This window comes from Aplidium turbinatum, chromosome 9 (genome assembly GCF_918807975.1).
Source record: "Aplidium turbinatum chromosome 9, kaAplTurb1.1, whole genome shotgun sequence".
Lineage (NCBI taxonomy): Eukaryota > Metazoa > Chordata > Ascidiacea > Aplousobranchia > Polyclinidae > Aplidium > Aplidium turbinatum.
In genome coordinates, this window is record NC_137480.1 from 26,732,807 (window position 1) to 26,745,989 (window position 13,183).

A 13,183-nucleotide genomic window follows, 5' to 3' on the forward strand; every position below is an offset into this window, starting at 1 on the left:
AAATAAATGATATGTTTGTTTGTTTGTCGTATCCAGGCTTGCACCGGTGGTTAAAGATTTAGATTAAGTGGACGGAAAGGCAAGGAAGCCAATCTTTGTGTCCACCTTAAGGTGTGCCTCAAGTGTCCTGCCGAAGACACAGCTGCATGCTCTTGAGCGGTGTCGAACCGGCGCCCTTTCTATTGCCATTCCAGCGTTCTCACCACTCGGTTATGCAGCCGACGTGAATGATATGAAATTCCGTAGGCTACTGTATATTTATTTAAAATGACAGATTCGATAATCCAAATGGCTAAAATGTGATCACAGAATCTCAAATCACTGAAAAACTCAAAGTTTTTATGTAGCTACCTGAGGCCTACTGTAACTTACAATACATTGTAGTCTATAAGCGTATTTGCGAATGCGAACCACATCTCGTTCTACAAATATTTAAGAAATCAGTTATTGCAACACGTTCACCCTCAGATTGCAGCCTTTTGATGATTAATTGATTAATTGACATTTTATTTGTTGCGAGTATAAACACACATATTCAGCAAAGTCAGCGTTTGAATGTTGGACAGAAAGTTAGAGTAGAATTAAGACCATAGCCTACTGTAAACTTGTTGTAAATGGAACATGCAGCATATAGCAGCCAGGGGCGCCGGAACGATTTTTGACTGGGGGGGCAAGATTACGAAAAAAGGGCACTTTTTTTTACTAAAAGGCAAATTTTTTTTCAATTTTTAAGATAAGATTTAACGATAATGCTACTGTAATCTATCAGCTCACTATGTATTGAGTAATAATAGCCTACAAGTGTCCAGTATACAAAGAATGGCATCATGCTATATGTTATAATGATGTAACCTACTGTCAAGCCTTAAAGCAGCCTGCGGCCATGGCCGCTAAGTAGTGCTTAAATGACCACCGGTGCTACCTCCACAATCGGCCAAGTTTGGCCACCGGTCTCTTCTAGCCAAATATTTAATTTCGCAATAGAATGATCGTGGATTAACTGTCGAAAATATGTAGTATCAAAGAGTGACGCAAAATTAGGTCAGCGCGTCATAATCGCCACTGTTGCATTGTGCGGGGATATTTGTTATTGATGAAATCAGGGACCTCAGAATACCGGGACCGCCTCTGGAGAATTTTCGGTGCTTTAGTGGCCACTAGTAGGGTAAAAAAAACACACACGTTTTTGAGAATTATGAATGTGATTCTTTGAGGTCGATAGTGGTCTGTTTTTTGCAAGCAAGTGATGAATCCTCATGATGTGTAATTTTATTATAACAGATGGTATTCCTAACATATGAGTACAAGCAATAACGTGGTGGTTCTTGGTTTAAGAGACTTAGCTGAAGACTAATTGCTACCCTACTGACTGAGAGATGACTTTTAAGCTTATGATTTTCAAGCTAACTTAAATCTGTTTCTAGCTGTTTCAGTGGCAAGTACTATCATTACTTCACTAGCTGGTACAAACAGGTTATTTTAAGCATAGATTGTAGTCATGGTCATCCCTTTTACATCAGCAATAAACATGTGTTGGGGTGGGTACCGTACTGTTTCTCCAGTTCTGATAAACTTCCTAATAATTTTGTAAACTTTTGATCAGCAATGTTGCCTTTCACCTATCAGGCTACATACCTTAGAAGTTTTACTCCAGTAGACTATACTTTTTTTGCAGGTTCTCGTAATGGTAAAGTGATTTTTTTTTGTACTGTAGTCAACTTATATTTCATTGCAAGGTTTTAGCTGTTTTTTTGGTTGAACTATCAATGTCGCTGTGCAACAATAGCAATATCAAGTGAATTTAAGCATTACAGTTAGGCTACACACTACAGGATAAAAACAGTGCACTTTTTTCTTCTCCTCTCGTCCTTTGCTTTAAAAGAGAAAAAGAATACGTCATAACCAGTCAAATAGTGTTTCAGATTAAAAGACCGGAGCCGGTCAAATAGCCACTGCCTTCAATATGCGTTATATCACTAGCCTATCAGTTACTTTACATGATTTTATTAGGTTAATAATTTGGAAGTGGCTATTTTTCCACAATCAGGTGTTGCCAGAGTTAGGATTAAAGTTAGGAAGAGTTAAGGTAAGGGTTAGAGTTAAGAATAAGATTAGGGTTTTGATCTTCCCAGGACTAAAAAAATTTCCAAAATACAAGTACAGTAGAACTCGGTTAATCCGGATTCGGTTAATCCGGATCTTCGCCTAATCCGGATGAAACTGGAAGTACAAATGATTTGTAATCTTTTTCTTAAGAAACAGCTTCGGATTATCCGAATTATTTAATCCGGATCTTCGCCTATTCCGGACAAAAGTTGTGCTTTCTCTATCGCTTTATCCGGATTTTCCCGACAGTTTTGCCATTTTATGCAAAAACGTAACGTGGCTTATTGCGAGAAATTTCTTATCTATTGTTCCGTTAATGTGACGCAATAAATTATTGCGGATTTCTTCTTTTCATGAACAGTAATCCCTCCTAACGCAAAATTCGTGCGCAAATGCCCAAACTCGTACTGTTAAACTTGAAAAGATGTCGGTGGAATTTTCGGCAGGATGTCGGTGATGTTTTTCCAATAGAAGACTTTGTTTGATTTTTTGTAAGTTTTCCAAAGAAACTCGTCTTCCGTAACTGTTTTCAAAAGTTTTGAGTGACTACAGATTATTACGACACGCATGTCTGAAGATATAACTTTTGCCAGTGTGTTCTTGCGTTAGACGCAGAGTCTACAAATACAATCGTTTTACATGCATTGGCTACTGCATTTCAAAAGAATTCTATCGCTAATATGGTGATCGCGCGTCTCGGAATTGACAGATGACCACACTAATGCGTTCAATTTCGGTGATTTTTACCGATACCCTTCTATCTAGGTAACGTCAGGCTTGATAAAAACCGTCATCGGTTAATCCGGATCTTCGCCTAATCCGGATGGAATCGCCGGTCAAATCGAATCCGGATTAACCGAGTTCTACTGTAGCCTATTTGTTTTCAACAGCTTTAAACTTTTCTCAAATTAGGGCAGAATTCCTTATCTGGCAACACTATTGAGGCTATTATTACACTATCTAGTGTAAATATAGCCACAGCCTAATAATTTTTGCTTAATGTCTAAATAAATATATATATACAACTAAGGATAGTGCTGTTATGCCAGTGTTTAGATACCATGGTGTTTACTTGCTGTATTCCGAAATGTAAAACTGGATGTAAAACAAATAAACCAACCACCACTGAAAAAATCACATTGTTCAAATTTCCAGCTGGTAAAATTCTACAACGAAAGTGGATTAGAGCAATTCCTCGTCAAGATTGGAATCCAACAGAAAAACATAGAGTGTGTGCAAAACATTTCAATAATCATGATTTCATTACCACTTCTCATGATACAAAAAAGAGTCGAAAGATTACTCGCAAATCTGATAAATAAACTGCAACGGATACGTTTTTAACCTACGGCTGTTCCACATGTTTTTCTGTGTCTTCCTAAGTATTTATCTACGCCTGGGATCCCATTTCGACCTGCATCTGCAAGACTTAACTTAGGAAATGCAGCAATAACAAAAATGAGTGAAGATCTGTTACAACAGGAAACATTTAATGATTTTGCATCATTCCAGCAGAAAATAAAGGATGAACCATTGATAAGTGGGTACATTACAATAAAGAAAGACAATTGTATGCAATTTCATTACATGAAATGCTCAGGGAACTTCGTTGATGCTCCACAGTTGCTGGCATCAGTAATTATTACTGATAGTATGGAAATTAAAGCATGTAGCTGTATGTGCAGATAACCATGTTTGCAACAGGTAAGCTAAAATATGTTCTTATATTGATACATGTGCAGCACAGGAAATTGTTGTTTAGGCAATTGACATTTTTCGTGTGCAAGAAATTAGCTTGCTTTGGCAGCTAATGACAGTTAGTTGTTGCTAATCTCACCACATTCTTTGTCTTTAATCTCAGTGTAGAGTTTGAAATTTTTTGATAAAAATGATTTAACTTAGTGACATTTTTTCTTTACAAAAACCTATGAGCAACTCACATTTGTTTCCGGCTTTGTGCAAAAGTGACACTGCACTTATATATTATATATATAAAGGTAAAGGTCCCATACTCAGGTACTGAGCTTTGGGGAATGAAAAGATAAGGTTTTCATTATACTAAGCCTTCGGCACTAAGGAGAGTAGGGTGGCCAGTTCCTTTCTCTCGGCCGCCTTTACTTCAGCAACTACGCCCACCCAATTTATTACACCCTGGGTAGAGGTGAGCGGTGTTTTTCAACAACCAGCTGAAGCCGGGAGTCGAACCAGGATTGCATAATTGGAAAGCCAACGCCTTATCCGTTGCGCCATCCCACCGCGTATTATATATATACATAATGTATATACAGTATGTGAAAAGATTTGGAGTTTTAAATAGCAAATGTGGAGTTAAAAAGTTTAATTGCATCTAGAATTTCTATCCTCTAGAGTGTGGTGTTCATATGGTATGATTCCAGTGTGGTTTGGCATTTTGGTTTTGTCAAAGCAGTGTGTTGCACTGCTTTTAATATTTGGTACATACATAGCATCATCCGATGATAACAGTTATAAGCATAATTTTAATGCTCTTTTTCTCTGTGTGGGTTAGTTTGTTGTGTTATGGTAATTTATAAACTGTACTAACTACTGGTACTGGTGTATGTATATTATATATATACAGTATTTTTAGGAAGCTTTTTGTGGACCTTTGTGATGGGAAGTTGTCACACAGCATTGATCACCCAACACGGAATGGAGAACGTTTGTTTATTTTATTCGACTTTACACACAGCTTCAAAAACATGTACAACAACTTTCTTAACAGGAAAATAATGTATCTTTCCACTGTTGGCCATGAACAAATATTGGGTGAAGCCTGTTGTGCTGAATTCTCAAACACCAAGAAGCTGTAGGCCTATGCTCTGGAAGAAAATAAGACTCTGAAAATAGCCCACAGCTTGAAGAAAGTATCATTAAATCCAAGCAGTATAGCACGAACTTCTCAACATGCTCTGGGTAAGTAGATATGTTTGTTATACCTTGGTTACCTGTTTATTTTACTAATAATTATGGATATATTTATTATTATTATTTATTTGCGTCAAACAAAGTTGTCCATATCCAAAACAAAAACAACGAAATAATACACAAACTGCAAATGAACAATACATAGACATAATTTAATGTATTGTTAGTTAAAATAGCGGTTACTGTGTTATACAGTACCAGTGCTGTATTTCCATAAAAACAACAAATTTTTGTAAGATAGCAGCTTGATGTCAAGCCTTCTTGGTAAATGACAACCTCTGGTTATATGAACAGGTTTGTGCTCTTTTTACTGCATGATTAATTATTGAATGACTATATAATTATTAATTAGTTAATCATTAAATTCCTTATCCATTAAGTTTGTTGTGAACAATTCAAAAGAGCTTCATGAATATATGAAAGTATGAAAGTATATTATACCACAATGTACTTTCCAGATGTATTCAGTGAATCCACTGCCAGAGGTTTGGAATACTATCCCAGCACCTACCCTCCATTCATGCAGACTGCTCGGTACGTGAAATTTGTGCACAACATAATTATGGAAAATCATGTCAGTAAAAGCACCATATGAAGGTAAGTCTTGTTTCTGAATTAAATAGGTACTGTCGCTAAGAACAGTCACACAGTAGTTATGGTTTTTAAGCATTTTTTTAATCTGGCCAGAACTCAAAATCCAGGTCTGGTATATCCCTAATAGTGTCTACTAAAGTATATTATACACAAAATAATTCTGGCTATGTTTTGGTAGATTTAAGAAAAAGAGACCAAATGCATATGGAGATGAAGGTAGTAGATGGTGAAAATGATGCAGCAATGGCATACTTGCAAGAAGCAACACAACTCTTAAAAGAATGGCAAGCATGACTTACAACCGAAACCTTCACAGCGTGCATACAAACTATGGGGGCACTCCCTGAATTAACTCGGCATTTGCAAGATAAACACAGTTTCCAGTATGTTCTGTCTGGCAAACTTTGCAATCATCAGTTTAAGCAGAGCCACAATAGTGGGTAGATTGCTTGACCTACGTGCTCCGTTGATTCTGTTGTTTGTACTTTGTATGCTTGCGATATTTGATGCTTTGGATGCTTGTGATATTTGTATGCTTTGCTACCGCTTATTGGTAATATAGGCTACTTGTGATAATCTCTAAAATGTGGTCTGACGAAGTGAGTTAAGTTGCCCTCAAAACATCAAAAAATAAATGTGGTGGATCAGCGTTATGTATTGACCTCTTAAAACATCAATTTAAGAGAACATTAACAAGTTTACTGGGTTTCGAAAATCTACCCTACTAGTGTCCGGGGCAAAAACAAGTGAGCCATCCCGTACTTCAGAGATCCCTGGATGAAATATATCCATCTGCGATCACCAACGCTGTAAGTCTTGTTTGTAATTGTCGACGTTTATATTAACAAAATCTTAATCCGAAGTGCTAATTTACATCGGCTGGCAATATTGTCGTTTTTATGTCGATTCGATGTTGTCGGACATTGAATCGTTGTTAAAAAGGAGAACTAGATTAGTTGACATCCAAGGGAAAAACATTTTTTGATCATATTTTGCAAAAATTATGCTTCTTTTAGTAATGTCCTTCACATCATTGAAATACTTATTTTATTACCTTGTCGTCATCGTCAACACAATCATGTCGAGCGTTGTTTTTCGTTGCTAAAAAGAATTCTAGGGGAGTGGCGAACTTCTTTAAAATCAGCCACATCGGAGACACTCGTGCAAGTGTCGTTAGATGGCCCCGCCGTACTGGATTACAATCCCGATAAAGCAGTTATTGCGTGGTGCAACGATTCTATTGTATAGGACGTCGTCCAGGCCCAGATTTCAACAACGGTAAGTGATCACTTTAGCATTGTTGCAAGTTTAATTCTATTTACTTGTGCTATCGTTATTTTTATTTTGTATTTTGGCCTCCAAGCACGCAGATTTGGCCGCCGAGAAGGAGCTCTAGAAAAAAAAACGAGTTTTAAGGTCTGATAGGCTACTTCGTTGCAAAATTTTCTGCCGTAAATATTATTATTAGGCTAAAAGCGAATAGCAGAAATTGTTATATTGCAAAATGTGCAGTTGCTTACATGACTTTAAAAGGGCACCATTGCCCCCCCTGCCCCCCCATCTGCAGACAATTTGAGGGCAGGGGGGCATCCGCCCCCCCTGCCCCCCCGCTTCCGGCGCCCCTGATAGCAGCATCGCTTGAAACACACATAGATGAACGACAAAACATTTGTTGGCTTTATACATCACAAGTCATCACGAGCACAACTAAGCCTTCAACCTAGTTTGGTCTGAGCTTAATTGTTGATAAGGTTAACTATCGCAGTAAATTGGTTGCTCTAACTTCAACATGTGGGCTATAAATGAGAATAAGCACTTTCGGCGGTTTTTCACTGAGGTGCAAAATCAACTAAAGGTTTTTCGGCAAGAAGTCGCCAGGTTTTCTACCCAATTTGCTATCTCAGGCTATCATAATAAAGGCTACATGTCCTAATTGGCTATCATATAGCCTAGTTGGTTGGTTTGGTTTTGAAACTTTGTACTCGGACTGACAAAGCCTTGATTGGTTATCCCTGATAGTTTCGCATACTTGTAGAAGCTTTTGACCCAGGGCCGGTTACAGAGATTGACAGAGTGTAGTTTTCGATTGTTGAAGTGTTATTGCCGAGGAATTATTCCATTCACCATGTGCCACTGAATGAAGAGCAGTTCCAAAATGCGTTGCTCAAGCGCACACTCCTAGAGTCGAACCAGCGCCGTGTGGTCTTAAGCCTGGCGCGTAGGCTAACCACTGAGCTATAACGGGGCGGACAATTTCAATTAGTTCATTTTCAATGCACAATCTATCCTAAGTAGTAAGTAGCCTACTTCTAGTTTCATGTTTTATTTCTGACCATCAAGGCGAAAATATTATTTGTCATAACGAAACACGGGTCGAGAAAAATTTGGAAGTGACAAAACGCAACTGTTAAAAAAACTTAAACAATGTGACCGGTGACCGGGCCTGCGTCAGTAATTCAAAGCCTCTACAAGTATGCGAAACTGCCAGGATTAAGCTCTGCAAGAAGCTTTCCCAGTCCGAGGATAAAGATTCAATCAATCAATCAATCAAAAATTGAACTTTGATTTGTTTGGAATCCTTATCCTCGGACTGACAAAGCTTTAATAGCAGTAGCGTAGCTAGGAATTTTGAAAGGGAGGGGTTCTGACGGCCGGCGGGCGAAGCCCAACGGCGTTTTCGCCAAAGGCTAGCCTACACCCAGCGACGGGGTCTGGGGGGCCTCCCGCAGAAAAATTTTAAAAATTACTTTGAATTTGGTGCATATTGATCTTGTTTCAGTCGTATAGTTTTACTACATCGTTTTTTTGCATTATTGCAAAGAAAAGTCTACAATTGAATTTAATTAAACACCACAACTTCAATGCAAGGACTGAATTACCAAGGTTTCTTTTAATGTTTCTTAATGTGTCTTTTAATTCGAAGCGATATGTTTCACAGAATTTAACCTAATTTTTTCAGCTTTGTAGCCTACCAGAAAAGAAGTTAGCCTCAAAAGTAAACAAAGGGCGTCAGCAGCATTGTCTATACCAACAGATAGCGCTCATCTTTTTTATACAAAAAATAAAATTCAAAATAAATCACATTTACTACAGGTAGAGGTAGTAACCAGTGCAACTAATAGGCCTATACGAAAAAATAAGTTTTTTCGTATAGGTAAATGACAAACTTTTTTCTGAGAGCATTTTCAACAAAAATGTGGGTTTAAATATTCCTGTAAAATGGTGCTGTCCGGTGGCATAGCAAAAGGATAAGATCATGTTTTCTTGGGTATTTTTCGGTAATAAAGCTAATAAAGTCTCTATGTTTTGAGGTCATGTAAGCTAGGCTACTACCGTAGGCCTACACATTTTGCAATATAACAATTTCTGCTATTCGCTTTTAGCCTATAGGCTAATCTTTCATTTTTGCCGCAAAATAACATTCACGGCATAAAATTCTGCAACACAGTAGGTTACATCATTATAAAATAGCATGATGGCCTTCTTTGTACATTGGATACTTGTATCATTGCGGTAGTAGGCTACTCGAAAGTGAGCTGATAGATGAGCATTACTGCTATAGGCCTATCTTATCTTAAAACTTGAAAAAAATTGACCTTTCAGCAACACTAGTGCCTTTTTTTCATAATCCTGCTCCCCCAGTCAAAAATTGTTCCGGCGCTCTGGGCCTAGAGGCTTTTGACGCAGGCCGGTTGCTGAGATTGACAGAATGAAGTTTTCGATTGTGGAAATGTTGTTGCCGGGGAATTATTCCATTTACAGATGCCGCTAAATGGAGAGCAGTCCTAAAATGCGTTGCTCAAGCGCACACCCCGAGAATCGAACCAGCGCCGCGTGATCTTGAGTCGAGCGCTTATACCTACTGAATCACTGAGCTATCGGAGCGGACTTTTTAACTTTCTTATTCACCTTGGAAAAGTCATAAAAAACAATCTTTATCCAGAAAATGTATAATGCCGCCTCGTTAGCTTAGTGGTTAAGCGTCCGAATTTGCACACGAAAAAACTTCAGGATCAAGCGGCACTGGCTCGGATACTTTATTATTTTTAATAGAAACAGATAAATATCCATTTGGCCTTTTTCATCTAACATTTTCCTTGTTTTGACCTTTTTTGTTTTATTTCGGTTTAAAACCTTTTCATAGTCTGGCAACTCTGCTAAGAACCCATCCATTCAGATTTCGGAGAGTTTGTCAGGGAATAGGGCCTAGGGGTAAGGTCAAAGATTCCAAAATCCAAATCAAACCAGGGGAAAAGCACTGTTGCCGTTTCGGATTTAAATCACATTCATTTTTTTGTCGCATTGTAAGAAGAAACGATGTTGTGAAAATACAATGCAACAACAAAAGAAATTGGTGGCAAAGTTTTTTCACTTACAAACACTAGCAAGCAGACATTGCATATCGGCCAAAGGCTACAACCGAGACAGCAATAGTGATAGCTGTAGCCACTGCGTTTTTTCTACTCAGAGAATGCATAACCTGGTAGCCTACAGTCTTTAAGTGGTTAAGACCATCAAGTGGGATGTTATGAAGTTTCTAACTTCATGCTCATGAAGTCTTGTAAATTGCATAACTTGGACAAGGTTATCGGAATATCAGTCTTCACATTTGTAGGTTTTACTGCATTTTTATTTCTCTCCAGTTGTGCTCTCTTCATGCAAAGTCGAAAACCTCTGATCATACAACCTATGGGTCGCGGTTTGCTAATGACAATGCCATACCTGCTCAGACTCCTGATGATATCCAGATGATAGCCACCCATTACAACGACTCTTATAAACATTTGGGAATGGAAGTTAACATCAATAAACTAGGATAGCCGTTATGCCCGTTACGTCGACAGGACATTTGGTCGATAGAACGATTCATTTTAGGGTTAGGGTTAACTAACCCTAGCCCTAACCTAACTCTAACCCAAATGTCCTGTCGACCAAATGTCCTGTCGACCAAATGTCCTGTCGACCAAACGTCCTGTCGACCAAATGTCTGTCGACCAAATGACTGTCGACCAATCGACCGGCCACCGTAGATGGACCCAACAAGGCTTTTTCGTTTAATGCTCAATGAGAAACTGGAAGGAATGTGATGCAAAGATCAGCAAACAGTCTTCTTTAACCTTTAAGTCTTCAACTGCAAACATGAGTGTCTTACAATTTAGCCATTGTGAACTCAGCATATTGCAGTTGAGCAAGTGACATTTCAGCAAGGAGTTGAAATTGGTAAATGAGGAACCTAAGCAAGTAAAAACTTAGTACCAAGGAAGTCCAATACAAGATGAAAATTTCATTTACTGATTTGGGCAGTAGCTGAAATGTATATACTTGCTGAGTTATAGCATACCCAGTGGTCTGACTACCAGCAAACATTGGTCTGGAATTGTGGGAACAACTTACCAGTGACATGTCAATTTAGAGGAAAACTAGGAAAGGCACAGAATTCTTCAAAAACAGGAAACAAATAGATCAGAAAAACAAAACATTAGATGAGAAGAGTTGAAAAACCACGTTCTCCACCTTCCATGCAATGTGACTTTTGCCCACGTCTTTTCCATCATTGCCTTGGCTTCCTAAGCCACTTCCAATATCACCATCTAAAGCCAAATCCGATTTGAAAACAAAACCAATGCTCGGACACAAGCTAGAGCCGATAATGATTTATTGAATTTTCTTTTTATTTATGTTTACTAAAAACAAAGCTAAGTGTGTATTCCTATTTCCTTTTACAAATAATAATAAAAACAGCATTAGTACAGCACCATATCCACAGTGCAAACTATGCTCCTGCCAGTGCCGGTCTTAGGGTATTTCGGGCCCTGTGCGGAATGTGCTTTGCGGGCCCCAATGACAATGATCCAATTCAGTAGTGTAGCTAAGTATTTTGAAAGGAGAAGGGGGTTTGACGGCCGGCGGGCAAAGCCTGACGGCGTGTTCGCCGAAGGCGACGCCCAGCAGTGTGAGGTCTGGGGGGCCTCCTAGAAAATGTTGAAAAATTGCTTTGAATTTGGTGCATTCTGAGCGCATGTTCAACAAAAATTTGGGTATGAATATTAACTGTAAAATGGTGCTGTCCAGTGCGGAATGGCCCGTTTCGGTGAGTCCGATTCGGTGAGTCCGACCCCTTAACGGGAGATTTTTTCAATTTTTTTTTCAAATTATTGGGTAGGGTACAGGGTTGGCTGATTTAAATCAAATGATTTAAATCATTGATTTAAATCATGATTTAAATCAAACAATAAAAATCAAAAAAATCATATAAAAAAATCAAATGATTTTTTATTTGCTAAAATAAAAATAAACACATCAACAAACGTTTCACTGCTTCTCTGTAATACAAAAGTTATATTTAAATACTTAAGGCTATAGGCTATGCATGTTTTGAAAGGCAACTTAGTTTACTTGGCAGTTCACAAACAGTGTTGTTCACTAAACATAGTATACTAGGCTAGAGCTTTTTAGGTAAAAAAAATACAATCAACCATTCAGAAAAATGTATCTGTGAATTAATAAGGATGACACTATCATAATTCATCTGTGATATCACAGACAATAACGTTAGTAGGCGGGAATAATTGCACATGGCCATTGGCCAGGGTGACTGCTCTTGTCATTCATGAGAAAGGATGAGCCTAGGTCTGAGGTTGCAGCAATGTAATAGCTCAAAGTATAGCTGTGATTTAAGATACTGATAATTATGGAGTTTGAGTTGTGCATTTTAACTCAGAGAAAAAAATTGTTTCAGCATTTTAATACAGAAGAGGGTAAGCTGCACTATTCTGCATTGAGGCTCAGGGTTTTCTAATGTGAGAGTTTGAGCTAAAAAACACGGCGCAGATTAATTTTTTATTAGACCTTTAAAATGCCTGTCCAGGTTAAAAACCGTTTTAAGAATTTGGTACTTTTTAGATCATTAAGTATTTTGCAAAATGTGTTTCTTTCTTTTTTCAAAAACCTGTTACCATTCCACAGCTATTGATCTTTTTATAGAGCCATAAACTTTAGCGCGAATTTTTCCTTTTCATTCAACACAGATGTTGTCATGCAATGTGACGTCAAGATGGGAGTTTTACACCTAAGTAGACAATGCCGATTGGCTGACAGCGCTGCTGCTGACAAAACCCTTCTTAGTGTAAAAACGTGGTTGAGAGTAGTGAACCATATAAAACGAAGAAAACAGCATGGTTGAGTTCAGAATTAGAATAACGCTTTGCAGAATGACTTAATATTGATTAAATTGGTTACAGATTGTTTGTTAGACCATGTATTGATATATTTAATGTTTACCTTAAACGCAAACTCATTTAGATCGGACAGGCACTTTAAGGGAGTTTATTTTTGGCATAGATTCAACAACACATACAAGAATTATTTGCTAACCCAACTCTGCAAACCAATCCAGACAGAGCCGCAGGTTGGAAGACTTGCATTCTATTGTATGATTAAATGTTTATCAAAAGATCTAGTGTTATTAATTAAACTTGTATGCAGCCGAGAAACTGTATATAACTTGTGTAATTTTGTAGAGGGAAGAAGTGATAAA

The 13,183-nt window shown here is 38.0% G+C and overlaps 1 long non-coding RNA gene across 2 annotated transcripts; it reads left to right on the top strand.

Annotated features, from left to right (window-relative positions):
• The first annotated feature begins 4,883 nt into the window (after positions 1-4,883).
• LOC145776948 (uncharacterized) lies at positions 4,884-5,984 on the top strand. 2 transcript variants are annotated; one of them, XR_014290297.1, is made up of 3 exons: positions 4,884-5,040; positions 5,511-5,649; positions 5,825-5,984. It is a non-coding gene; the product is annotated as an uncharacterized LOC145776948 (long non-coding RNA). The 2 variants fall into 2 exon arrangements; XR_014290296.1 differs by having other exon boundaries at positions 5,511-5,586.
• The last annotated feature ends 7,199 nt before the right edge of the window (positions 5,985-13,183 follow it).